This window comes from Pipistrellus hanaki (assembly GCF_964339955.1).
Source record: "Pipistrellus hanaki genome assembly, chromosome: 12".
Lineage (NCBI taxonomy): Eukaryota > Metazoa > Chordata > Mammalia > Chiroptera > Vespertilionidae > Pipistrellus > Pipistrellus hanaki.
The window spans coordinates 6849907-6876712 of record NC_140514.1 but is presented as its reverse complement, the minus strand read 5'-3'; the positions used below and the strand labels follow the sequence as shown (position 1 = coordinate 6876712).

Here is a 26806-nt window from a genome sequence, read left to right as displayed (position 1 = left end):
AGTCTCTTCTATATTTTTGAACCTGTGACAGGTACTCAACATTTCATCTACCATTTGCTGGTCACCTAATGGGCATCATTCAAGCCTATTGGAAGCCCTGGATTCAAAGGAAAGGGATGGCAAGAGATGACTAAGATATAACATTTGCCCTAAAGGAGCCCACAATTTACTGATAGAGAACCCATGAAGAATGCTCATGGCTCCTTCTCTGAAGGAGTTCACAGTGCAATACAGGAAATCAAGTGCCATACCTGCCACAGATATGAGAAACTTATTAGATTTAGTGCCTCAAGAATGGCAGCAGAGTTTTCTGGCTGCGTCCATTCTTCTCTGGTGACCTTGACCTGGTTATATTTTACACGTGAAGTTACCTCTGACTCATACATGGATCCTTGCAGGTCTGCGGTAAACAGCTCATATCCTTGCTCACAGTCTTGCCTCTCAGTTGATATACTGCCACAAAATTATTCTAATTTTCCATATGGCTAAGCGTTTTTAAATGGCAATTGTCTTGCCCAGGGACAGTTATCTAACCCAGCTCTGCAATCTTCCACGATATAATCTTGACAGGTTACTTAACCTTCTGTGACTCAGTTTCCTCACCTGAAAAATGGGATGTTCATAGAGCAATGGCAATTTCAGCCATAATTATACAAACTCATCAGATAGGTTAAATACACTTCCTATAGTGAAAGCATGTTTCTCCCTCACCTCTATTTTGCACATTTCCTGAAAGAAACCAAATTAATGGAACACAATAATGACACCATTTGCCCATTTATTACTTCTTTCCCAGCTAACCAGTGATATTAGAGCCCTGCATCTTTTGTATATCACTATTTACTAAGGCAGGATAATTTATTCAGGATTGGTAAAAAAGCAAGAAGGGCTACAATTTGGCTTCAGAATTAAAAAAAAGGCTAAGATAATAGTTTAACCAAAAATAAAACCACCTTTAAATACACCAGTGAGACAGGCTATCATAAACTAGACAGATAAAAACCAATGTTGAAGGGGTTGTGGAGAAAAAGGAATCTTCATTTATTGCGGGTGGGATATAAACTGGTACAGCCACTATGAAAAATGGTATGATGGTTCCTCAAAAAATTAATAATAGAGTTACCATATAACTCAGCAACCCCTCTTCTGGGTATCTAGCTGAAACACTTAGAAACACTTATTCGCCAAGATATACACACCCCTGTGTCCATTGCACCATTATTCATGGTGGTCAAGACATGAAGACAACCAGAGTGTCCTTTGATAGATGATTGGGTAAATAAGATGTTACATATTGCTCAGCCATAAGAAAAGATGAAATATTGCCATTTGCAACAACATGCATGGGCTCTGACAATATTATGCTAAGTGAAATAAATCAGAAAAAGCTAAGAATCATATGATTTCACTCATATGTGGGATATAAGACTGAAACTCATAGACATAGACAATAGTACGGTGATTACCAAAGGAAGGGGGTGTGGGTGGAGTAAAGGAAAAAGGCACCAAATATGAAGATGGTTTGACTTTGGCTGGTGAGCACACAATGCACTATGTTGAGCATGTGTCACAGAAATGTACACTTGAAACCTGTATGATTTCATTCACCAACGCCACCCCACTCAGTTTAATTTAAAAATCCAGCTGTTCGAGATATTAATTTATGTTCCATTAATTCTATTGATACCAAGAGATGCCCAAGCACTGAAATTGTGATCTTTTTTAATTGTATAATGATGCCAGAAACTTCTGAGTGAATTGGGGGGAGGGGGGAAATGACAGTGTATGCTGATTAAAAGCGATAATTCACAATTCATCAGGTGACTAAACATAAAGCTTTTCAGAGAAACTGAGAACACAGAAGATGCCTTTTCTCAGGCATTTACAATCTAACCCAACTGGGGACACCCTAGGGCTTAGAAGTAAAACCAATCCCTCTTAACCTCAGTTTCACCACCAGTAAAATAGAAGAACAAACACCTGCCGTCCCTTTAGTGTAAGGAGAAAAGGTGTGTGGCAGTCACTTGTTCCAGTTCAACAGCAGGACACTTACATATTTGGTTTCCACCCTCCAGGTGTACAGCCTCAGAGCTCTGAGTCCCCCCGCCCCCACCCATGCCCCTCACCTTGTCCCTGTTTCTGGTTGAGGTGTTGTTTGCTATGTTTGTTGTAAAGCTGTCCAATAGTCCATTCCCTCTTTTGTGCTCCATGAAAGAGCCACCCACAGCCTTTTAAATGCATATCTCCTACCACTTCCAAAAAGTAATTTTCATGATTGGGCAGCGTTTCAGGTACAAGAAAGGCTCGATGGTCCAGAATTGTTCAGTAGGGCCCCTTACCAGCTGGGGAGCTGCGATGCTGTGTCTAAGGCTTAATAAGGAAATCTAACTGTCTGCCTGACAGTGCTGTCCTGGCTAAGTCAAGTGCACACCAGAAGGCCTTGCAGGAGGGCCCTTCTATCATACCATACCAGTTGAGGAGTAGGGGAAAGTTAGGGATGCCAAAGACCATTTTCGTGGCATGGAATGGACTCAAATGCACAGAAAACACCAAGTCAAATGTTCTAAGTGGAGCTTCTTCATTCCTCTGGCAGGGGCAGGGGGACAGGGAGAAGGAGTTCCACTCTGCAGGCACTAAGAAGAGAGAGGAGTCTGAAGATGGATCAACCAGCTCCCGGGAAGGGGCAGCTGAAGGAGACCCCAAAGACCACAGAAAGTTTCAGGCTGAAGGTGTAACCTCATTCAGTTGGGGAAAAAAATAAAAAGGGCTTCCTCTGATTCTGGCAACCCGGCAAGAAAAAGGAGGTATTAGCAGAAGTCTGAGCCTTCAGGGGTCTGGCCCACATCCCAGCCATATACTGAGGAAATGGCAGGTCTTCCAAAAAATCTCGTGGCAGCGATCTGCGTTTCTTGTCCTAAATGGTTAGGCCATCTGGAATGTCTGCTATGGAAGTGGTAAACGTATGGAACTGTCCTCACAGGCTCTCAAAACCACTCTGAGTGTTCCACGGAATAAAAATAAGTTGAATAAAAACAAACTATGCAGATTACCAACTCTTCTAGGGGAGGAGGCACAAGTGTACCAGAGTCATATGGACATATCAAAATACAAGAACGAAGATTGTAAAAAGGACATTTCACTGAGTGATTGCAAAGAGAATTTAAGACATGGAACTGGATCTAAGGCCAGGGCCTTGGGCCATGGTCTTGTCCTGAGGTTCCTACACTTACCTTCCTCCTGCGTGCTGATTGTCTCCAGAACAGTGGGATGAATGAAGGAAAGCAGGTGGGTTCATGCTGCAACCTTCGCCTCTGAAATAGCAGCTCCAATGCTGTAAGGATGGAGAGGCGGGCCAATCGTCTGTCTACATGCAGACAGCATTGCTCTCTTTTGGGGGTCATTGCCATTTTAGGATGTACCTGTTAAGGAACAGACAAGTGAAGCTACATGTTAGGAAATAGGTGTCAGCATGATCCCAGTATAGTATCCCAGTTTTATGTTGCCCCATCGCAAATTATCACAAGAGCAGTGGCATGAAACAATACACATTTGTCATCTCTCAGTGTTGTAGGTCAGCAACCCAAACAGTCTTAATGGAGTTCTGTACTTTGGGCATCAGAAGGCCAAAATCAGGGTGTGTGTCAGGCTGGGCTCTAACCGGGAGGCTCTGGGGAAAGAATCCAATTCCAGGCTCAATCTGGTCATTGGCAGAATTCGGTTCTGTTGGATTGTAGCACTGAGGTCCCTGTTCCCTTGTTGGTGGCCAGCTGGGAGCCTCTCAGCTCCTAAGACCACCTGCATTCCTCCCCAGCTAGCCCTTTCTTCAAATCAGTGAGGTCCATTAACTATCTCTCACCCTTAGGATCACTCTGACCTTCTCTTATGCCTGCAGTCTGAGAGCAGGAAACTCTCTGCTTTGAAAGGACTTGTGTGAGCAGATAATCTCTTTCTCCAAAATATGAAGGACCTAATCACAGGAGTAGCACCAGGATGTGGAGATCTTGGAGATCGTTTTAAAATCCTGCCTACTGCACATATCTTGGGACTTCCTGGAGAGACAGACACAGTGTGTGCTTTCCGATGGGATGATGGCTCTGTGTTTGAGCAGAGCCCCAGGAGGTGGGTGCCTGATATTTGTGTGGAAGCTGCCATCTCAGGGAGTGTGGGGGAGTACAGTCGTGCTTGTCACATCTCACATGACTGCTGCTTAGTATCTTCTAAGATGACCTCAGACATATGCTCCACCTCTAACCCCCCTGGACTCCCTCCATCCCCAGCCCCCATCCTAGACATGCCAGCCCTGAGGCTTGAAAAAAAAAATCTTACTTTTCTCCAGCCTTTTTGCCCTCCTGAATAGTTCATGCTGCTGGTTATGCTCTGTCCACACGTATTTCCCTCTATAGAGCCCAGAATTCTCGGAGCACCTCAAGAGCGGCTGGAGTGCCCCAGGAGATTCGACACACCTCTGACCCACCGGCTCAGCCCTGTGTGACACCTGAGCCAGAACAGGTGCTCACTGACTCACTGTTAGACTGAACTGGGTGTTGCCATCACCCTGTACAGTGCTATGTATGGCTGTAAAGTATATACCCAAGAGCTTTGCATGCTGTTATGTTAGCAAAACAGATTAAGGTTTTAAGCCCCACAATAGCCAATCAATATACATTGCGAGGCAGAATCCATGCACTTCTAAATGAGTTTGTACAGTTCAGTTACCTTCTTTTTCCACTCAGGTAATAATACAATTCTCATATTTAATCTGTCGGCTGATATGTGAGCTCTCAGAAGCCAGGGGATTATTTTCTTTGCTTTTGCAGCTAATGTCAGAATTGGCTGCAGTGACTAACTATGCCCCTGCCACTTCTGCTCCAGGTGACCATGTGACTTGGGTAATAGGCAACCGGGGCCAATAAATTAGCTCTTCTCCACTCAGATCATCCCAGTACCAGATCACGAAGCCACATTAGTGTCATTTCTACCCCAAGGAACACAGGAAGCTCAGTGCCACCAATCAAAACGTGATGTTGACGTCTCATGGGTGCAGCCTGCTCTGTGATGAAGGACAGGATGGGGAAGGCATTGACAGGACCCACGGGCAGAGAGCAGTCAGGTGTGGAGGCACCTCCACCAGAAAACGGCATTTAAGTCCTGCCCACGGAACACAAGCAGCTACCTCTCAGGCATGCAGGGGGAGAGTGCGAGCCTGAGCAGGCCTCGCCCTGGATGCTGGGAGGAAAACACCCTGATTGCAGGGATTGAATGCCTCCAGCGACTTGAATTTAAATGTTGTCCTGAGGCTAACACGGATCCAGGGACTTTTCCTGAATAAAATGTCATTGGAGAACCGCCAAGAGAGAGGGGGAGGGAGAAATCTGCGGTAACTCTGACTCCTAAGTGATCAGACAGGGGAGAATCGCTGAGTCAGGCCGACAGGCCCCCAAAATGGCCTGGCTCTTGGGCTTCCAATAGATCAAACACAGAATAAATGTCCCACAGAATCAGGTACAGGGTTCAGACATGGATACTTGAGAAATACTTCCTCAACTCTCAGTGGTCTTATTGGTGTCTCCTCAAGGTCACTGGGGGCCATAGAATATAGCAACTGAAAAGGTCCAGTCTGGACACTGGCTAAGCCTTCGAGTGTGACGTAGGCTAGAAATTTAGAGAAAATAGACAAGCTATATAGAAGGAAAAATCAAAAACTAAAGATGACTAAGAAAATAATGTCTTTTTTGTTTACCATATATTGTAGGTTACCATATATTCTTTTTTTAAAAAATATATTTTTATTGATTTTTTACAGAGAGGAAGAGAGAGGGATAGAGAGTTAGAAACATCAATCAGCTGCCTCTTGCACACCCCCTACTGGGGACGTGCCCGCAACCAAGGTACATGCCCTTAACCGGATTTGAACCCGGGACCCCTCAGTCTGCAGGCCGACGCTCTATCCACTGAGCCAAACCAGTTTCGGTAGTTACCATATATTCTTAAAATAACATTTAGGCTCACGTTTAGATGGTAAAGACTAAATATCTGGTGTTCTCATTCCTTCAGCATAAACCCCTTTAGATGGGGCTCAAAAAAAATTCAAAAACTACCCAGAATGCATTGCAAATGTGTTTTGCAATAAATAAGTACATCATGGAGGTGGATCTAAATGGATCTTGCTTTGTTACTGTTGTGGTGTACTTTTTTCCCCCATCCTTTTTTTCCCAGGGAGCCCTCTTGTGAGTGCTAGACATATTACTGAAACATAGATTTTCACTGGCCTGGTTGGAAAAAGAGTTGAGAAGACTGCTTTATGGTTCATTCATGATGAGCCTGAATATGTACGCTTTCTCCCCACTCCCAGCCCCACCAACACTGTTCTCTATTTTAAGCTTCCCAAATTTAGTTCTATAATAAGAGACTTCTAAGCTTTCAGAGGCCATTAAAAGTCACCTGGTCTGGTGGTCACCAAACTGACTGCTCCTCATTCTCACCCAGGGAGCACTTTAAGTCACATATCCTTGGTATGTTCCCCAAGCTCTTCTGGGTTGGTAAGTCTGGAACAGAGCTAGCAATCTTTATTCTTTTATATATCCCCTGGTGATTCTGATTATGAGTCAGACTTAACCTCGAAATTGTCCAACTCCCCTTCTGATTATACTTGCTGCAACCCAAGGGATATTCAGCATTAAGGTTATTCAGTCTCTTTCAAACGCAGCTGTGAACTTGACAGAGATAGGGCCCTGCTTGTCTTCCTGCCTCCAAACCCCCAAGAACCTAGTGCAGTGGTGATTAAGGAGTAGGCACTCAATACATGCTTATTAGCTGGAGTTAGGTAATTCTACTCTATTAATCTACATTGTTACTAGTATGCAAATTAGAGTTCCAATAGACTGGCACTCTGAAAAACCCTGACAAAGAGATTTCAACATAAAACCTCACAATAATCAATTAATTTAAGACCTTACAGAATCTGGGAGCAATCAAACAAATAGTGTGTGTATATGTAATTCTATTGTTGAATAGTAGGAATAAAGTTGGTATTTGTTTTCCACACATCATTTTAAAAAAAGAGTGTGTTGTTATATATCAGTTAGAGTTAATAAAGCTTTCCAGCCCTTCTCACCATTCAGTGTAATGTATTTGTCTGAGAACAGTGATGGAAAAAGACAATCTGCAAGGAACCCCACAACATGGATTCTCTCATTTATATGCACGCTTTTTTATTCCAAGAAAATAAGAGGCAAGATACCATGCATTTACCTTTACAAATGCAGGAATGAGACAAGATTGGATATAAGCAATTGGATCTGACGATAATATATTCCATTTGCAATTATTAGAGATTTATGCAAGATAGCAGGTAACAACTCCCTTTTGAATTCCAAATGCTGTATAACCTTTTGAAGATAACAAGGAATAGTCATCTGAAATAATGGTAGAAAATTTATAACGGAGACCACATAATTAGTTGTTATTTTTTTGCGAGGACTATATATTCTGATAGGAGCATGGTTTGGAGGATATATATATATATATAGATATATATATATATATATATATATATATATATATATATATATATATGTAAAAACTCATCTTCTTTCTTTCTTTTTTCTTTTTCAGCTGAATAGATTGGTATATACTGTACCTAATAATTTAGAATAATATAAAATGTAAAACAGCATCCTGAAATGCTCATGGGCTATATTGCATTTTCAGATTCAAATCTAATGTATATCCTTATCAAAACAGAAAATTATATGGGTCTGGGTTAAATTCTTTAGCATGATAGACCTCTTTTAGACCAGAGCCTAGCAATTCAATAGGAGAAGGAAGATGCATAAAGTAATTAAGGGAGATCACTCTGTAAGTGATGTTTTCCAACAAAATTCAACAGTAACGCTACTACTCCAAAAAGCTACTCCATAGTAGCTTTTCTCCTACAGGAGTAACTCAGTGGGGGTTTCCCTGGAGCCATCCCCTGACACTTCTGCTAATCTAGGCTAATATTTTAAGCTGACATATCCAGATATGACCATTAACTCCCTGTGGCTGAAATGGCTCATGCAGAATAAACTATTAGACAGACTCATCACATAACCACAATGTGCAGCAGCTACTACTAAGTCATGCACAAGTGAGTCCTGCATTCATCTCTGCCATTCCGACTCCGGTCTGGTGGTTCAGACAGAGTGTCATCCACCCCACTTCACTAGGCACTTGATGCTGGTGAAATGAGGTAGAGCACCTCTCCTTTTGCTTCCTAAAAGGCTACTTCAATTCCAACTGCTAAGCCAGTAGCTTTAAAGGCACTTCTTTTGCACTGGACTCTGGACATGATCTCAGAGAAAATTCCTCGACCCCCTGGCGATGCCTCTATCACCTTTCTCCTGCTTGTATACAGCCAGAGAAAGCATTGGTCTAAACACAGTGCCAGTAGGCTAGTTTACATTCATCCATTGACTTCTGATCCTGATCCTTCTGATACTTCTGTTAAATATTAAATGAGGGATATCTCCCCCCTGCCACCCCCAGGAAAAATATTAAAAGTAATCACTCTCCTTTGAGGAAACAAAAAAGATAACATGTTAATAGTAATATAAGTTCTCAAAATATAACAAGAAAGTACTGTAGACAATAAAGTCCATGGAAATTCAGCACACAAAAAGGTTACATGTTCCAAAATAAATGAGAAAAGATTTGTGGAGAAAGTTAGATGTGAGCAGGATCTTGGAAGTAGGTTTTGACAGTGGAAAGAATGGGGCACAACTGAATATCTTGTTTGTGGACACCACTCTTAGAGGGGCTGCTCAGTCTTTGCAAGTACCTGGTCACTAGAGTTGTCACCAGGTACACTCAGTCTTACAGCCTCCCCTTCAATTAGAACTTAAATGTCAACATGAGGATGACAAAGCTTTAGTTGAAAATGATTGAGCACACAGGACTGAATGTGAAATTCATACTGTTTGCCAAACACAGGATTTGGGAGTATATAGATATTTTCAAATTACAAGTGAGATCCAGAAATAATTGCATTGTGATTCTTGTATTAATTATCATACAAATGCTCTGTAATGAAGTGGTTTAGACCTGCATTTTACTCCTGTTTCCTAGTACTGATTTTGTAATTCTCAAGTTAGAAGATCATTTCTTTTTATTAGTCCATCTTCTCCTTTCTCTCCTCCTTGTTCTAAGCCTCCTCCTTGGTTGTCACAGAGTTTTATATTCCAGAACTTTGTTTTAAAAGTGCAGGCACTTTGCCCTAGCTGGTTTGATTCAGTGGATAGAGAATCGGCCTGCAGACCAAAGGGTTCCTTGGCATGTACCTTGGTTGTAGACTCCTCCCCATCCTGCAGCCCTGGTCTGGGTTCCTGAAGAAGACAACTAGTCAACCAATCAATGTGCTTCTCTCTCACCAATCATTCTCTCTGTTTTTCCCTCTCTCTCCCACTCTCCCTAAGAATCAATGGAAATATATTCTCAAGTGAGGATATATTCAAAAGTGCAGGCACTTTTGTTTTCATAAGAGACCTCATTCACATTGTTTTACTGTGCTGGCCATTTATGGTATCATTTAATGCTGTTGATGAGAGACAAAATTCAGTCAGGGCCCAACTCTTCCAGCGTGAATGTTCTGCTAATGCATTCCACAAATGGCTTGCACATGGGTTTTTACAAAATGCTTTCTGCTACAATAGTAGGAAAGGTATTGAACTAAATGGTATATTTCATACAGAGTACCCAGGGGAAGATTTGTTTTTCTCTTTGTAATAATTGGGCTCTTGAAGTTTGCAAGGACAAAGTATTCCCAAGGTACATTAGTAAGGGGTTCCAGCATGAAAACAAAACAAAACAGTTCTTACATGAGACTATATCTCCTCAGTAAAACATTTTTAAAAAGTATTCAAGGTACCAACCAAGAAATACTATAATATTGAATTCTTTATCATGAGTCCCCTAATAGTCACACCTTCAAAGAGAGAGGGTCTCTATGGATCATCCCCTCTCCAGTATGGATTACCCCACTGAGCAGAAATGTTCACCAGAACACATATTGGTATTAACCCAACAATCTATTAGTACCCCAAACTGTCCTAAGTGCTGGGGGTCCATTTTTATTTGAACAAAACCTTGCCTTTTCAAAGCTTAGATTTTGGTCACCTTTCTCTTAAGAGCATTTTATTTATTTTTTGTAGCTAGTCCAAACACAATAGAGTTTGGATCAGACAATAATAGCCACAATGGATTTCACTTGACCCAAGTGGCAGGCCCCACTACAATGCTATATAGACACAGCCTCCAGGAGAGTTCTTTCATTGGAGGGAATATTAGTTTGATGAGTTTTATGAGCATCCCTCCAGGACACTTGTCCTGTGAAACTGTCCTCTGTGGTCTCTCCTGCCCTCACTCCCCAATGACCCTCCAAATAGCCCATTTCTGAAAAACAGTTGTGTTAGTTCTCTTATGCTTTATTCCCATGTCTGTATCAGTCGCAAATATCAGGAAACTTAAAGAAATAAAAAGTTATAAAATAAGCAATCATTTGGTAATGAAAAACATGGCTAATATGGTTTTACTGAAAAGTAAGGAATTATTCTGACATGTGAGACACAATCCTTTACAATTTAGAAAATAAATGTATATGCTTTCAATTGTACCTTCGTAATAGTCCTGGAAGGTCACACACGGAGGCATTACTGCTTTCATTTTAAAGACAAATAAGGAAGCTCACATATTTTCAAAGTGGGGGAATTAGAATTTAGATTCCAGTTTCCTGGCTGGAAAGCCAGTTCTATTTCCATGCTGCATTCTGCATCCTGTAAAAACTGATTTGATTCAGCAAATATTTATTAAATGTAGAGTTGAGTTTTATTTTCTTCCGGTCTTCTACTGGATTGACTGGGGGTTGGAGCTGATGGTTGTAAATGGCAAATTCTATCTCACAGCATTCACAAAGCCACGGGGCATTTCTGTGCATCATTTCAAGAGATACTGTTTGAACAACAAAAGGCTCACCAACATATCCCAAACCTAGAGATGAACACTTCTTAATAAATTTACACCCTGAAATGCTTGAACAAATAATTTGATAAGTATAGATATAATTTCAATGCCTAGAATGACCAGAAGTGATAGAGATGAAACTACCCAGGAGCCTGGTGATAATTCTAACATAGTATATATCTGAAATCTCTAATCACTTCTTCCCTTTCCACTCAGATCCCTGAATTCTATTGATTGCACCATTTGTCCCAGTTGAAATTCTTATAGTCAACAGCATGTATCATGAGTTCTTTTGTTTTGTATTTTTCATGATTTATGATTGCATAATATATCTTATGGGTGGAATAATTTTGGGTGAAGGATGCGTTTCTACTTCTTAAGGTACCCCCTTACCTTTTAGCATAGTGCTCACTACATTTGTAGAATAAAATTAAAACATCACCAAGCACTAGAAACACCCATTTGATAAGCAATATTGAAATGACAAAAATCTGAGTTCTCTATTCACTTCTTTGCCACTGGAGCGTACTAATTTGGCTAATTAGATTCTAAACATGTGCACCCATGTTACTAAGAAAAAAAAAACATGGAAAGAATTTGTAGTCCTTTTAAAGAAAACATTCTACTTATTGATTCACTAAAAGACTCCTTTTCCCAGAACACTTTCCCATGTTTGTTCTAAGGGAGAAATGTGGTACAAAGTCTTCAGGCAGAAATTAAAGAGAGAAATATGCTTCCACTGGGACCCATTGACTACACATTTGAATAATTCTGAAATGGAAAGAAAAGTGTTCGTTATTATCTTAATTCTCAAGTGTTATGTTTCTTCCCTTCAGGGTTATAAGAGGAGCTGGTTCTTATGGGTCATAAATGGTAGCCTGAGTCCCAGGAAAGGCTTTCAGAGACTCAAGACTGAATGCCCTTGAGGTGAAATTAGAGAATTATAGCTGGCCTCAGAAGAAAATCTGAGAAAGACAATGGAGGTGGATATTAAATGGCAATATCTATTATTTTATACAACCTCCAGAAAACCTTGCAAGTTAGTTATTATGATCCTATTTTACAATGGAAGGATATAGATTTCTGATGGTTCCAGTTATTGAAGCATGAAAATGGTTATCGGCATACTTCTACAAACTTTTTTAAAAAAATTAAATCATTTTTATTTTTCAAGCACAGTTGATGTACCACATTATATTACTTTCAGGTGTGTACCCAAGGGATTAGACATTATATAACTTACAAGTGATCATCCTGATGAATCTAGTACCCATCTGACAACATGCATAGTAATTAGAATATTATTTATTATATTTCCTGTGCTGTACTTGAAGGACATATAAAGAGCTTCCCAGGCAAAAAGAAGCTAAAGGAGTTTATCACCACCAAACCAGTATTATATGAATTGTTAAAGGGTATTGTTTAAAAAGAAAAAGAAAAAAAAGATTTAAAAAATGTGCGATAAAGTGGCAATAAATACATATCTATCAACAAATGAATCTTTAAAAAAAAATAAACAAGGAACTCTACAAACTGTCTTAACACAAACTTCTTTGTCTATGTGACTAATCTGAACAAAGCTTATACATCTTTTAGTTCACTGTTTTATTTGCTTTCAGTATTGTTTTAACTCTTCAGATTAGATGTAGTTTTTCAGGCTTTATTGTGATGGAATATACTCAGAAACATAATGTACCTAATTTTGGTCATATTAAATTTTGTATAATTTCAAACCTACAGAAACATTGCAAAAATAGTGCAAGAAACTCACGTATAAACTTTCCTCAGACTTCCCAATCATTAATATTCAGACCCATTTGTTTTATCGTTATTTATTTCCCTCTCCAATATATTATATTATACTGTATATACTCTATTATTTTTCTGATCCATTTGAGAGTAAGTTCAAGACAGCATATTCATTTCCCCCAACAACTTTAGTATGTATTTTCTAAGAACAAGGATAGACTCTTAAATAATCATAGTACAGGTATCAAGATCAGAAAATTAAGAATTGATACAATGCAATATTATTATATAACTAGGAATCCACATTTAAATGTCATCAATTTTTCTATTGGACTCCTTTAAAGAGAGTTTCCCAGTCCATGATCTAGTCTAGAATCATATGTAGCTGTTAGTGGTATCTTCTCCGTGTTCTCTTTTAATCTGAAACAGTTATTCATTTTTCATTTTTCTTGGCCTGAGCTAGTATTTTAAAGAGCACATGATGGTTACTTAGTAGAAATAACCTTGTTTTAGTTTGTCCAATATTTACTCCTATTTAGATGCATTTTAAACATTTTGGCAAAAGTATTACTATGCAGTTTTATGTGTATCTTATTGTATCGTAGCAAAATGCACATGCCAGCCATTCCTCCAGGATTGGTACATTGGTGCTATTAGCTTTGAACCACTGGTCACATGGCTGACCTTCACACCAAGATTACTATGTTGCCTTTTTAATCAATGTGACGGATGAAGAAACACTAAGTAATTTGTGGTGGATGTGATGTAACCTCTCTATTGCTCATCAGACCTTCACCTGCTAATTTTAGCATTCTTTACTGATTTTCTAACACCATTATTTCTATAGTTATTAGATAACATTCCGCTGTAAGGAAGACTGTTCCTTTCTTCATTTATTTATGTTTCATTTATTTCTTTACATCACATTTTGGGCTCATAAATGATTGCATTATTCATTAGATTATAATCCATTACTATCATTTAAAAAATTTGAGGACAAAATTGTCCCAGATTTGATCAATGCAAGTTCTTACGAGCTAGATCCTATGTTCTTTTAACACACCCAGGGTTCCTTTAGCATCCATCACTTTCTGGCGCAAGTGGTTCATGTGCACTCTCTTGTACTGGGCTGGGTTGGCTTCCTGACCTTACTTTGTACATAACTTCTCTCCATTGACCTCTTATCTCAGTTTGCTACTTATCGATTCTGTGGAAGCATTCTCCAAGCCCTGGACTGGTCTTTATCTCAGTGCTGGCGGTTAGCATGTTTCCAGTGGCCTCAGCCAAGTGAAATGACAGGCTCCTTCTATAAGCAACTCCTCTCTGTTCCGCTCACACTCTAAAAATGTGACTATCATTAACCAAAGAACTTGTATGGCTATATGCATAACCCACACGCACAAACAATAGTGTGATGAAGGCCTAAGGAGGGGGCAGGAACAGGGTGGGAGGGGTCAATGGGGGTATCTGTAATACATAATACTTTCAACAATAAAGTTAAATTAAAAACAAATAAAAATGTGAATACCAGCATTTGGACGGCTCCTTAAACTTCTAATCTGCATCCTTGCTTCTGTAGCCACACCACCCCTCTTTGTACCAGATGTAGTGCTATTTGGCTGAGAAATTAGTCCTCTGAGTTAGTAAAAAGTCCTACAGAGCAGAGGCTGTGTACCTTCACCAATACTACATATACCAGGAGTGCAACACTACATATACATGGTGACCTGAGCAGGCTCGACAGCATGGTGACACCATGGTAACACCAGAGTGCCAACCAGCGGCTGCCAGGAATTCCTTCATACCAGTGACTGATTGAACGGAAATGAGAAAAGCTCATCCTGACACCCCTCCACTCGACACCTCATAGCTATGTGACTTTGGGGGAGTCATTCAGTATCTCTGATTTTCCGTGTATTCATCTGTAACGAAACTGGGAAATGTGACATCTGCTGGATTGGATTTGAAGAGGTTTTTAATAGAATGTAACTCTAAAGACAAATAATGTCTTATCAAAGTACCCAGTCAGTTCATTTGGATGTTCGCTTTGTTGAGTTAAATTTACTACATAAACATTGTGTAGGGTTGTCCAGAAAAATGTATAACACAGTGGTAAATCCACCAATGATCTTTATATTGTGAAAACTGCATAGACTTGCTTCCGTGACAGAGGGCTGCTACGATGACACCCAGTGCATGGGATGTGGCACAGACAATTAGTGCAGAACTATGTCAGCAGCTCCTCAAGCACTCACACCCCAGTGCCGCCAGGGCGGGGGCTGGAACAGATGCTCCGTATCACTCTTCCCCTGATAATCCTCTGCCTACTCGCAGCTCATCCAAAGTCATGTCTCCACCAAGAGAGGGGTTCATTGGAATTGGGTTTTCACAGACCGACATGACGGGTACTCAGAGCAGAGCATTCCGTCCCAGGTGCCTCAGAGACTGCTGCCAGCCACGTTGGCTAGGTCCCAGCTTACCTCTGCAGCACCCCTTGGCCCGGGCGGAAGGGAAAATGTACCGAGTCTTTATGGCAGGGCCTGTAACTTAAAGAGAAACAATGGCCCTAACTGGTTTGGCTCAGTGGATAGAGCATCGGCCTGTGGACTCAAGGGTCCCAGGTTCAATTCCGGTCAGGGGCATGTACCTTGGTTGCACGTACATCCCCAGTAGGTAGTGTGCAGGAGGCAGCTGATTATCAATGTTTCTCTGTTTCTCTCTCATCAATGTTTCTAACTCTCTATCCCTCTCCCTACCTCCCTGTAAAAAAATCAATAAAGTATATTTTTTAAAAATAAATAAAGAGAAATAACGTCCCTACATTTACCTTCCTCACGGGGATGGGGCCCAAACGGAGCACAGTGGAGGATGGAAAACACTAGGGCACTGCTCCATGTGGCTTCACAACACAGAAAAACATTTCCCAAAGACACAGAATGTGTGATCCTGACCAGTCCCTCCGCGCTGATTCGTGCCTTATTTTAAAGCGCTCTCTCACACCTTCCTCCTTGAAACTGAAACATCGTTGCTTCTGGATATTGTGCCCTTATGTTGATTGATTCTAAAATGTTGATAACATAGCAATGGTACGATCAATAACACATGAATTGCACCAGGCTCAAAAAATGGTTACTGCTGGGGTCACGAACTGGCTCAATGTGAGCCTTTAGGTGGATGCTTGCTAGGCTGGATTGTCTTCTTTCCTGAACACATCCCAGTTTGTGTATATGCCTGCTTAGGTTGGTGTGTCTCATATTCTGGAGGGAAAAAAAAAAATCAAACGAGGCGCATCAACTCCATCATGATGTAATTTATATTATTTTCCCGAATTGATCATGTTATGTGAATTAAGAAAGTCAATGTTCTGAAAATTATTTTCCACAGCCAACTACTTTGTTTCAAGTGCTATTGAAAATCCCATTAAAACATACAAAGATTCCCTAAAGATGGTTGTGAAGACTCATGCTATGTGACCTCCATTCTGAATGGCAGAAATAAAACTCAATGGTAATATATTTGCTACATAGCCCAAGCTAATAAGAATAATGACTAAGAAGGAAGCAAAGTCAAGCACAGTGCCGTGGGCAAGCTTCCATGGTGGCAGGCATCCCTTGCCTGGGTCAGACTCAAGCCATGGATGGCCAGATATGAACTAGGTAGGCTAATAAAGTATTCACTTTGACCTCAAACATCATTAATCTCTCACTTTTAAACACCTCATTGTAATTACAGCCTGGCAACATAGAATGGCTTCAATAAAAAAATATATCATTTATGTCTATATATAGGATACAAAAACAATTCTATAAAATGTAGCTATTAAATAATTATATTAATTACAGTATGCAGATGATATAAAGTAGGGGTGTTGAACTCAAGCAGAGAAGGGGCCAAAATCTAAAATCCAGCCTAAATCGCGGGCCGAATGGTTTACTGAACAGTCATAAACTGACAATGTCATAAACTGACAGCGGAGTGCAGTGTTGACAGCGCGGTGTGGGCCACATTGCAAGGCCTGGCGGGCTGGATTTGGCCCGCGGGCCTTGTGTTTGACACATGTGATATAAAGCAATAACATACACAGGTCTGAAATGTTAAATTAAAAAAAAAAAAACAAACCATAAATAAGCCTGCTGGTTAAGTCCACGATCTTCAATTTTATGATCTTCTCTCATTCATCAAAATAATTACATACATGAAAGTACTAAAATCTTCCATGTAGAGACGTATGAGAGAATGTGGCCTACAATGTAATGAGTGCTTTGTCAACATTAGACTATCACCTGTCTACTAAGGCTGGTGTAGAGATCTAAATTGTTTCCATAAACTGCAGGTCAAAGCCACAATGGTTGAAGTCAAAACAAGGCATCAGAGGAAAATTAAAGGAGCCAAATTCAGTTAGGTTTATTGTAACTTTACTCAAGCCTTTCTAATGTAGAAAATAAGGTGTTTATGAAAGCAGAATCAAAGTATGCTTCTGTTTATTACCAGCTCCATTTGAAGACTTCTCATCTTACATCTGGTTCACTGAAACTGAATTTTACGCAAAAAAAAGTCTAATTTTAGATCTTCCCATCAAGCTGCAATGAGACCTCATACTGGGAAAATGATTATTAAAATATGATAGATCTATGTCTTTTTTCAAGTATAACCTAAATCTGCTAATTCTGATACAGTTGCTAATGGTAACTAATGTATTTTGTCTGTGTTTACCATTCTGTCATTTAAATGAAGAAAGCATACGCTTGCTGTCATTAGCCAAGTTGGCAGGAATATAATTTTTATGGCTATACTGCAGGCTTTTCAATTGGAAAGAGTAACTGTCTTTAAGCAGTCTCTGAATTTTTTTTTTAAATTAGTGGCTACAAATATTACAAAGCCGGATTGTATTGACAAACTTTGATTATGCTTTGCTTTGATTCTTGGCAAAAGGTAGAAGGCCTTGCTGGGGTTCCCTTTTCTTCTTCATTTATTTTTTTTTTTTTACCTTTTTCGTGTAAAAATACAAACTGCAAGATTATAACAACCAAAGCCATTTCGAGTAAACACTGCTGTGATTTAATCATTGAGGGCTAAACACTATCAAATTGAACTACTTTTCCTATTCCCTTCATAAAATATTATGATTGGATGTTCAGGCTTAACATTGACAGAACAAGTACATGAAACACAGTCCTGAGAATAAATTACAAGGCATGTGCACTTGGAAGAGTCTGTCCTATTTCCTACAAGTGTTTTTCTGCATGTCTGCTAAATGAAACAATGATGTTGTAGCTTTGTATTCCACTTTCTTACCTATGATGCCCATGGAGGACAGTCTTCTACAACCTGACTTGTGGAGGGAGCACCATTTTTGAACTCTATATGGTTGGAAACTTGGGTTGTTTTCATTTGTTTACACTCTGAGAAATTTGAATGCAATCTCATTGTCATTTTGCACAAACACTTGCCTGTATCTCTCTCTTTTCAAATTTTTAAATATATTTTGATTCATTTCAGAGAAATATGGAGAGAGAGAGATGGAAACATCAATGATGAGACAGAATCATTGATCGGCTGCCTCCTGCATGTCTCCCCACTGGGGATAGAGCCAGCAAACTGGGCATGTGCCTTGACTGGGAATTGAACCATGACCTCTTGGGGCATAGATCTATGCGCAACCACTGAGCAACGCCAGCCAGCCTCTTTAAAAAGTTTAATAGATTATTGAGTTACATTGTTGGAGCAAAGGATAAGTTTCCAGTAAGGCTTTTGGTAAATTTTGAATTTTGCTTTGCAGTTGTTACCTAAATTCACACTCCCATTAGGAGGGCATAAAAATGCTCATAAAATTCATTCTCTCTAGTATTGAAATGCATTTTTAAAAAATATATTTCAATGTGGTGAGTGAAAAATCAATATCACTCTCATTTACATCTCTGATTACTTGTGAAGCTGATGTTTCCAACACATTCTCTGTCCCCTGTTAATTGCTCATATTGAATGACCACTTCTGTATTGAGGATTTTTTTTAAAAATTGCTTCTTAAGAACCCTTTGCAAGGTGAAAATACATGTTGCAATAATAACGAGTTTACCACTTGCTTCACGAATTTACTTTTATTCCTGGCTTATAAATGGTATATTGTACACATAATAAACTTTGTGTGATGTTATCTCTTCATTTATTTTATTTTATCTTTAAATTTAAGTTATTTTAATTATATGAACAAAATGGATTCTCCTCACTGTATGATATTAAAAAACAAATGGTAAGGTAGAGGCTCACCTTAACCTTTACATAATCTGATTAGCATGCCCCCAAATCGTTTCACCAGCCTCATGTACATATTTTCTTATTTTATATTTTTCATAAAACCAGAATCATATATTTACTTTGGATCTTATATTTTTACTGAACTGCATGTTTTGGATATCTGCTGGCTTATTTATACTTTGAAAATATGTCTTCTCTACACACACACACACACACACACACACACACACATCCATATGCAGGTTAGTATATTTAGTAGATTATTTTCCAGGGTATCTTCATTTTTTATATCAGCTTTTAAAGATATGAAATATAAAAAAAAGATATGAAATATATACTAATGAATTGCATAAGAAAAACCTAACTTTATGATTCTGATATATTTAACCATTCTCCTAAAACAATATCCTGCCTGAATAATTAATTTCCCACTGGTGCATGTTACTTTTTGAATTATAATTAGATTCTAATAAATTCTTTCATGTAGTTTAAGGCCAACTAGTCTATTAAATTAACATGTGTTCTGACCCTTACACCAATTCACCTGTCTTCTAGTCATTGTAATTCTATAGTTACATATCCATTCAAACTTGAGTCAGTTTGTACCACCTATTGTTTTTCTAATTAAATTTATTGGGGGACATTGTTAATAGGACCATATAGGTTTCAAGTGCACATTTCTATGATGCACGATCTCTATTATGACTTTCTGTTTGATTGTGTTTTTTCCCAAACTTTCAAACTTTGTCAAGTCTATTCTGCCCATGCCAGAATAAATAAAACAATCTCATTTAGTAAATCTTGATTGGAATTATCTTAAATTTCTATATTGATTTAGGGAGATATATACTTGATTCTGCTATTTGGAAATGTGTATGTCATGCTGTTGTACAAGCCAAGCAGGTTTGCTTTTCTGTTTGATTTCTTAAGCTCTCCATACTTCTTATCAAGGTGCCACATAGTCCACGCTTCATTGCTCTCATGAATACCCCATTTTCCCATCGCATCTTCCAATTTGCTATTTCTGGTGCATCAGACAGGTTTGATTCACTTCATAATATATTGAATTCTATTTCAGTTCATTATCCTGTATTTCCACAAAAGCAACTCAAATTTTCATATTTGTCTCCTTATTAACAATCACTATAGATTTTATTTGTGGTCATGTATCCTTTTTTGTTTAATTTCAATTTTTTTTCTTATTTTATTTAGTTTATTAATGTGATATTGGTTAATAAAATTATACAGATTTAAGGTATGCAATTCTACAAAACATCATCTGTATATTGCATTGTGTGTTTGCCACCCCAAGTCATGTCTCCTTCCTTCATCATTTACCCTTTCTTTACCTTCTTTTACCTCCCTTAGTTCCCGGTTGCCTTAATTTGGTCTGTTTTAAAACAGACATAACAATAGGGATGGTAGGAAATCCTATCTAATAAAAGAGTAATATGTAAATTGACCATTACTTCAACACACAAGATGGCTGCCTCCATGTGGGCATAAGATGGCCACCACAAGATGGCCAGTGGTCGGGGGGAGGGCAGTTGGGAGGGATCAGGCCTGCAAGGGAGGGCACTTGGGGGAGATAAAGCCTGCAGGGGAGGGCAGTTAGGGGTGACCAGGCAAGCAGAGGAGGGCAGTTAGGGGGCAATCAGGTTGGCAGGGAAGTGGTTAGAGGGCGATCAGGCTGGCAGGCAGAAACGGTTAGGGGCAAACAGGAAGGCAGGCAGGCAAGCAGTTGGGAGCCAGCAGTCCTGAATTGTGAGAGGGATGTCTGACTGCCCATTTAGGCCCAATCCTGATGAGCAGTCGGACACCCCTCGAGAGGTCCCAGATTGGAAAGTGTGCAGGCTGGGCTGAGTGAAACACCTCCCTCTCCTCCCCCGTGCACGAATTCTGTGCACTAGGCCTCTAGTCTATAATAATGAAAGGGTAATATACTAATTATACCAGAAGTCTTCCAGACATTATTCCTGACAGCCTTCCTAACAAAGCCAGAGCTGCTGGGAAGCCAGCCCAGGTCCCAGGTGCCTGCAGGAGGCCCCAGAAGGGAAGTAGCCCAGTCCCTGGGTGCAGGCCACTGGAGGGAAGCTGGTGCCAGCAGCTGGGGGAAGGAAGGCCTACTCTTGCATGAATTTTCAGGCATGGGGCCTCTAGTTTTGTCATGATCTTCACTGAAGGAAGAAGGGCTTCAACATTTTACAGTAACCAGAATATTAGATTAATGACTGAGAATTTATATCATGTTAGTTTAAAATAAATGTCATGTTGAAGAAATACATTTATCCATGCTTACTTTTTAATAATTTCTTAATAACAATAATGAAATAAATCCTACCCGCTTGTCATAAATTCTTCTATTAATACTGTTTGTCAGTAATTTATTTAGAATTTTTGCAACTGCATTCAGAAATTGTGGTCTACAATTATGGGTAATATTAATCATGGTTTGCTTCGCAGGCTGATATTAGCACCATAAAGTAATTTGCTAATTTTTCTATATTTTCCCAAGAGATGACATGACTTTGGAATACTTTTTAATAATATAGAAGTGCTTAGTAAAACTATCAGACCCTAGTAAACCTTTCATTCTTTTTTATTCTTTCCAATAGGTATTAGACATTTTTTGTTTCCTGAGTTCTTGAATCACTTTTCATCGGTTAAAAATATACTATAAAAGTATATTTTTCATAAAGGTTTTTGTATTTTTGATGTAGATCTTTACATAAAAATGCCTTATGCTTTTTAATGACCATTCTGGTGACATGTGGTCTTTTAATTCTAATGCTATCTATTTGTGGTTTTGCTCTTCCCCTCTTAATAAAGCAACCTCTTTTCCTATTTAATTCATTATGTTCCTAAGGACCCCACAGAATAAATTCTTCAATTACTTTTTTCAAATGTCCTTTTTTAATCTGTAGAAACAACTAATTTTGATATTCTTACTCTTCTGCTGCCCTTAAGCTGGTTGTGTTAATTTACCAAAGTTGAAGCTTAGCTTATTAAGATCTATTAATGAATTATGAAAGCAGTTAAGACTCATGTGCCTCTAAGGATAACTTTGGGTACATTTCACAAATTTTGATTTAAAAAGTATCTTCTGGTTTCTCCAAACAAAGTGAATTTTCCCCCTCCTTTACTGAATATATTTATAAAAATTTGTATTTTTTCAAAGTTTGTTTTGTTCTTTCAACTTTTATTATCTCTTTCCAGTAATGTACTTAATGACTTTGATGTCAGAGTCTTGTATGTTTATATTTAAGTATTTGTGATATTTTAGAGTTTATTGAAATATGTTATTTTTAAAGCAAGTATTTCATGAGTTCTTAAAAATTTATACTCTGTAACTATGTTTTTTGTATCTTTAGTTGTACTTTATTAGCGATTGTGGTTTGTATTTCAAAATGCAAGTTTCAGAATATTTTATTCTTTTCTAGTTTTTATAAATTGGTTTCTTTTAAACTATCCATTAAAAAGCTAAGTATTTCTGTCAATTCAGTCATATGTTCATAATAGACTTTATTTTATATATTTGAGAAAAAAATTTTCATGCAAAGAAATTTATTTCCATTATGTGATGATTATTAGTTTTCAATGGAAAACTCAACCTTATTCAGTGTAATGTGAAGGTTAAAAATACACTGATGAATTTGGTTTTATCTTTGTCATGTTGTTTTATGATTTTAAAAAATTTACATTTGTGCTGTGACCTTCTCTCTCTTGCTACATATACTTTTATTAATTTTAACAATTGCTAGCTCTTATACAAGGATATTTTTTAAAAATAGCACTGCAAAGAAAATTTGATTTGCAAAAACTCATTCCTAATATTATCTTTTAAAATTAGAAAATGAATCAGATATTGCCTTTTGTATTCATCATTTCAGGCTAGTCACCTAAGTCTTTGCCATCTTATTTTGAAGTTTGAAATGTAGATCACTGTTCATGAAGGATAAGGTATCATTTAAGGTTCATGGACAAGTTTAATATTTGCATTCTACTTTGTTACCAAAATTTAAATCATTATGAAAATCATTTATTTCTATACTCAGCTAGGCCTTTTATATATGGTTATATTCAGTTATTACTTTTCATTTGTTTCTTTACTGGTTGGGATTATTAATATTTTTGAGTTGAAAACATAGAATTATAGCACTTTTCCTTGCATGTATAAAAATAGCTACTTACTGGGTATACATTTATTTCCTTGGAGAATTTTCCCTTACATTTCTATAGACATTGCTTTAGGGAATTTCATTTGTTTGTCTGTGGGGTATTTGCTGGTTTGTTCTGGCATTTTATATTGGGAGGGGAAATCTTAGGCCAGCCTGGATTTTGTTTAATGAAATTATCCTTGTTTTACAACCTGCTTTTTTTTTTTTTTTTTTTTTTTTAGCAGTTTTTGTCCCATGTTTACAGTGTTCTTGCGATTTTCAAATCTATTTCATCACTCGCGCCTTGTTCTAGCAGCACTTGCTACACCTCCCACAGCCCATTAGCTACCTAGGAACAAGGGAGGACTATAAGGTCAAGCTTAATTGTGTTAGGAGGACTCTGCCCTCCATGCTGGGACTTGTTTGTGGCTTGGCAATAAGTCAGTCTGAGGCTTGACGCTATAGCCTCTCCCTACACTAAATAAGTAGTTAATATTCCCATTTTACAGATAAAAATATTAATGCTTAGAGAGACTAAGTAAGCTGCCTGACTGGTGGAACTAGGGTATAAGTCAGTTTCCGCTGACTCCAGGTACTGGCCACTGCATTATCTTGCAAAATGAACACAATATGTCCAGGAAATATTCACCATAACACAGAAGTGGGATGGGAGTGGCTTCCATGAGCTCCAGCAAGGTTTAGAAAATGTAGTGAGCCAAGGTTTTTGTCACCATTTCCTGGCTGCACAAATGTTTTAATTCAGTGGCAGACTCTACATAAAACATGATCTTTTCTTCAAGTCAAATTTATTAGTCTCATTATTAGTAAATAACATCGCCACATTTTCACCTGGGCTCCCCTTTGTCCCCAAATTCCAAGAGTTTGAATAACTTACATAATTTTGATATTTTTATTTAATCACATTATATTTGACATTTTATGGGACCTTGGAAAAGACTCCATTTGTCATTAAATGTATGTGTGTTTAGATTTTAAGTAGGAATCTAGTATTTAAAAATATTAGCGGTCCATGAAATAAACACATGCACACTATTTATGTGTTAAATTACTAACATTAATTTTCTACTAAATTAAACATGCTATATTTTAATAAAACATTACATGTTGTTTTTAAAGGGGTCCAGGACAATGTGGGAGAACTCCTTATAAATCTGGTTGGGAATTCTGGTAGCGGAGACCTTGACTTTGTTGAGGGCAGACCTTATAGCCTACGTTGGCTCACTAGTTATAGAAACACATGGTTCACTGAATATCCTTACCCTCTCACATTTTTAAAAAATATATATTTTATTGATTTTTTACAGAGAGGAAGGGAGAGAGATAGAGAGCTAGAAACATCAATGAGAGAGAAACATTGACCTGCTGCCTCCTGCACACCCCCCACCGGGGATGTGCCTGTAACCACAGTACATGCCCTTGACAGGAATCTAACCCGGGACCTTCCAGTCTTCAGGCTGACACTATCCACTGAGCCAAACCGGTTTTGGTGTTGCCCTCTCATATTCTGACTGAATGCCATTTTTATCTGAAAATGTCTCCTTTCTTATTTTTAACGAGGTAGTCCACTTGCAAAAGTAATTTTTCGAGATTAGATCTGTGCAGTAGACTTACAGTTTTCCGAAGACTAAACTCTTTCACAGAAGAGCCACAAAGGGTGCTCCCTGACTGTGAAGGGGTCAAGGACCCACTGAATCTCAGTCCCTGAAAGCCAATGTTTCATTCTATGGCACACGGTAAAAGCCAGGGTATGACTGCCACAGGGCAGATAAATACCAGAAACTCAATGTTTATATGCAACCAGCTCATTCCAATAAACTGTGTTCAGTTCCACATGGTCCAGCGTATCTCCATCCTCTGGTCATCTCTGTCTGAGCTGAAACCAGAAGCCAGAGTGTTTCTGGTTGACCTGAGCTGGGACCATCAGGAAGGGAACCCATGGATGGAACTGTTTCATTGCTCTGTGCAGGTCCACAAATGACTGCAGACCACAAGTACCCATTTGAGGGTGAGGTGTAAATTTTAGTGAGTAGGTGAGTTGCAAATACAGAATGCCCAAATAATGAGAATTCACTGTAATTGCATTTTTGTTCTTTGCATCGTTATGCCAATTTTAAATACCTTTCCTGACAGCTTTTGCTATCAAAATTGTAAGCTGACTGCCAACCTCTGCTTCTCTTCATGAATGATTCCTTGTATTTCCTTCTAGCAGAAGCACAGAAACACAGGTGCACACACAACACACACACACATGCAGCCACATACTAGCCATACCATATTGTGTTCTCCAGTGCATGAAGCACCATTCAATTATTCATTGGCCCGATACACAAAGCAGCAAGCACACGGGACATTTTCCCAACTACAATGTAGTGAAGATGAAGCATCACAGCAGTTGTCCAGGACTGAGGGGGGTGAACATGGCGGCACTGTAAGTGGGCACAAGGCTTCTGCTCAGGATGATGAAAATGTTCTGAAATTAGATTGCAGTGACGGTGGCACTGCTCTGCAAATATATCACAGATGATGACCTTGGACACTCCAGACAGGAGGGGTTTACACTATGTAAAGCACACCTCCACAGATCTGTCATTAAAAACAAAGTGATGTAACGGCTACCCAGGCAGAGGCCTGCGGAACAACGGGGGACGTATCATCTCTGCTCAGGAATTTACACTCCTGAGGATGTTCTATGTACAGTTGCCACATGCTTGTGCGGCTTTGTTATTCACCTGTCACAGGAAACCTGCAAAGCCCCACGTGCTGGCATGGGTTGGAAATGTCTATTAACTTGTCAGCAGATGAAAAGGGTGAGGGGTTTTCATCTCTGCAGATGAATCAGAACAGGTGCAGTGTGCCTCCCCGATCGCTAATTAAAACTGCTCAGGACTCGTATTTACTTCACATGAAAAAGAGCTTTACACGTGTTTGAAAAGAGTATGGAAATACAGCTTTGGAAAATTGGACGATAGCATTGCATGTTATTTCTGCTTTGCATCACTTCATGAATGGAGCCTTTGCTAGAGCTGTGCTCACTTTTGGATTAATACACGGTGTGTTTTTACATTCCACATGCCCACGGAACCAATGTGGGCCATCTTTATTAGCAAGAGATTCGAGATAGTCTAGGCATGAGTATGTGTTTTTAATCTGTACCATTTATATATGACTGCATGCAATGACACTAATACATTTCTTAATGTAATCTTTGGAGAGTCTGAGGCTCTATCCTTCCAGATTCTGCATATTTCTTTGTTTGTAGCTCAAGGAAAGAGAATTAAGGTACATGGAGAAAAAAAGGCACAACTTGATGAGTCTATATTTTACATTCTTAAAAAAAAATTTGAATCTGAGTATAAGAAACTGTATTTGAAGAACTTAAGAAATTTTAAAGAAGTCATCGAGCCTATCCATTCCTTAGGTAATTCCTTGAGGCCTAGCTCAAATGCCAATGCTTTTGCAAAGCTTATGGGAATCTCCTGAGCTGGAATCAAATAACTCCTTCTTCTGCCTCCCCCGCCAGCACTGTGCAGCTTATGTGTATATTCTGCCTGTAGCAGGAGGTGTGGAGAAGGCACGGGTTGAGAGACAGTATAACAGTGTTGTGATGAGATGTGGATTCTGAAGTCAGA

At 38.9% G+C, this 26806-nt stretch overlaps 1 protein-coding gene across 4 annotated transcripts in view; it reads right to left on the bottom strand.

Moving 5' to 3' along the window:
- Positions 1-26806, bottom strand: part of TDRD15 (tudor domain containing 15) — a 545892-nt gene that overhangs the window by 67071 nt on the left and 452015 nt on the right. For all 4 annotated transcript variants that reach the window (XR_014796493.1, XR_014796495.1, XR_014796496.1 and 1 more), the window contains one exon: positions 3231-3419. The gene's annotated coding sequence lies outside the window, so the exon portion shown is untranslated. The remainder of the gene's footprint in view (positions 1-3230; positions 3420-26806) is intronic.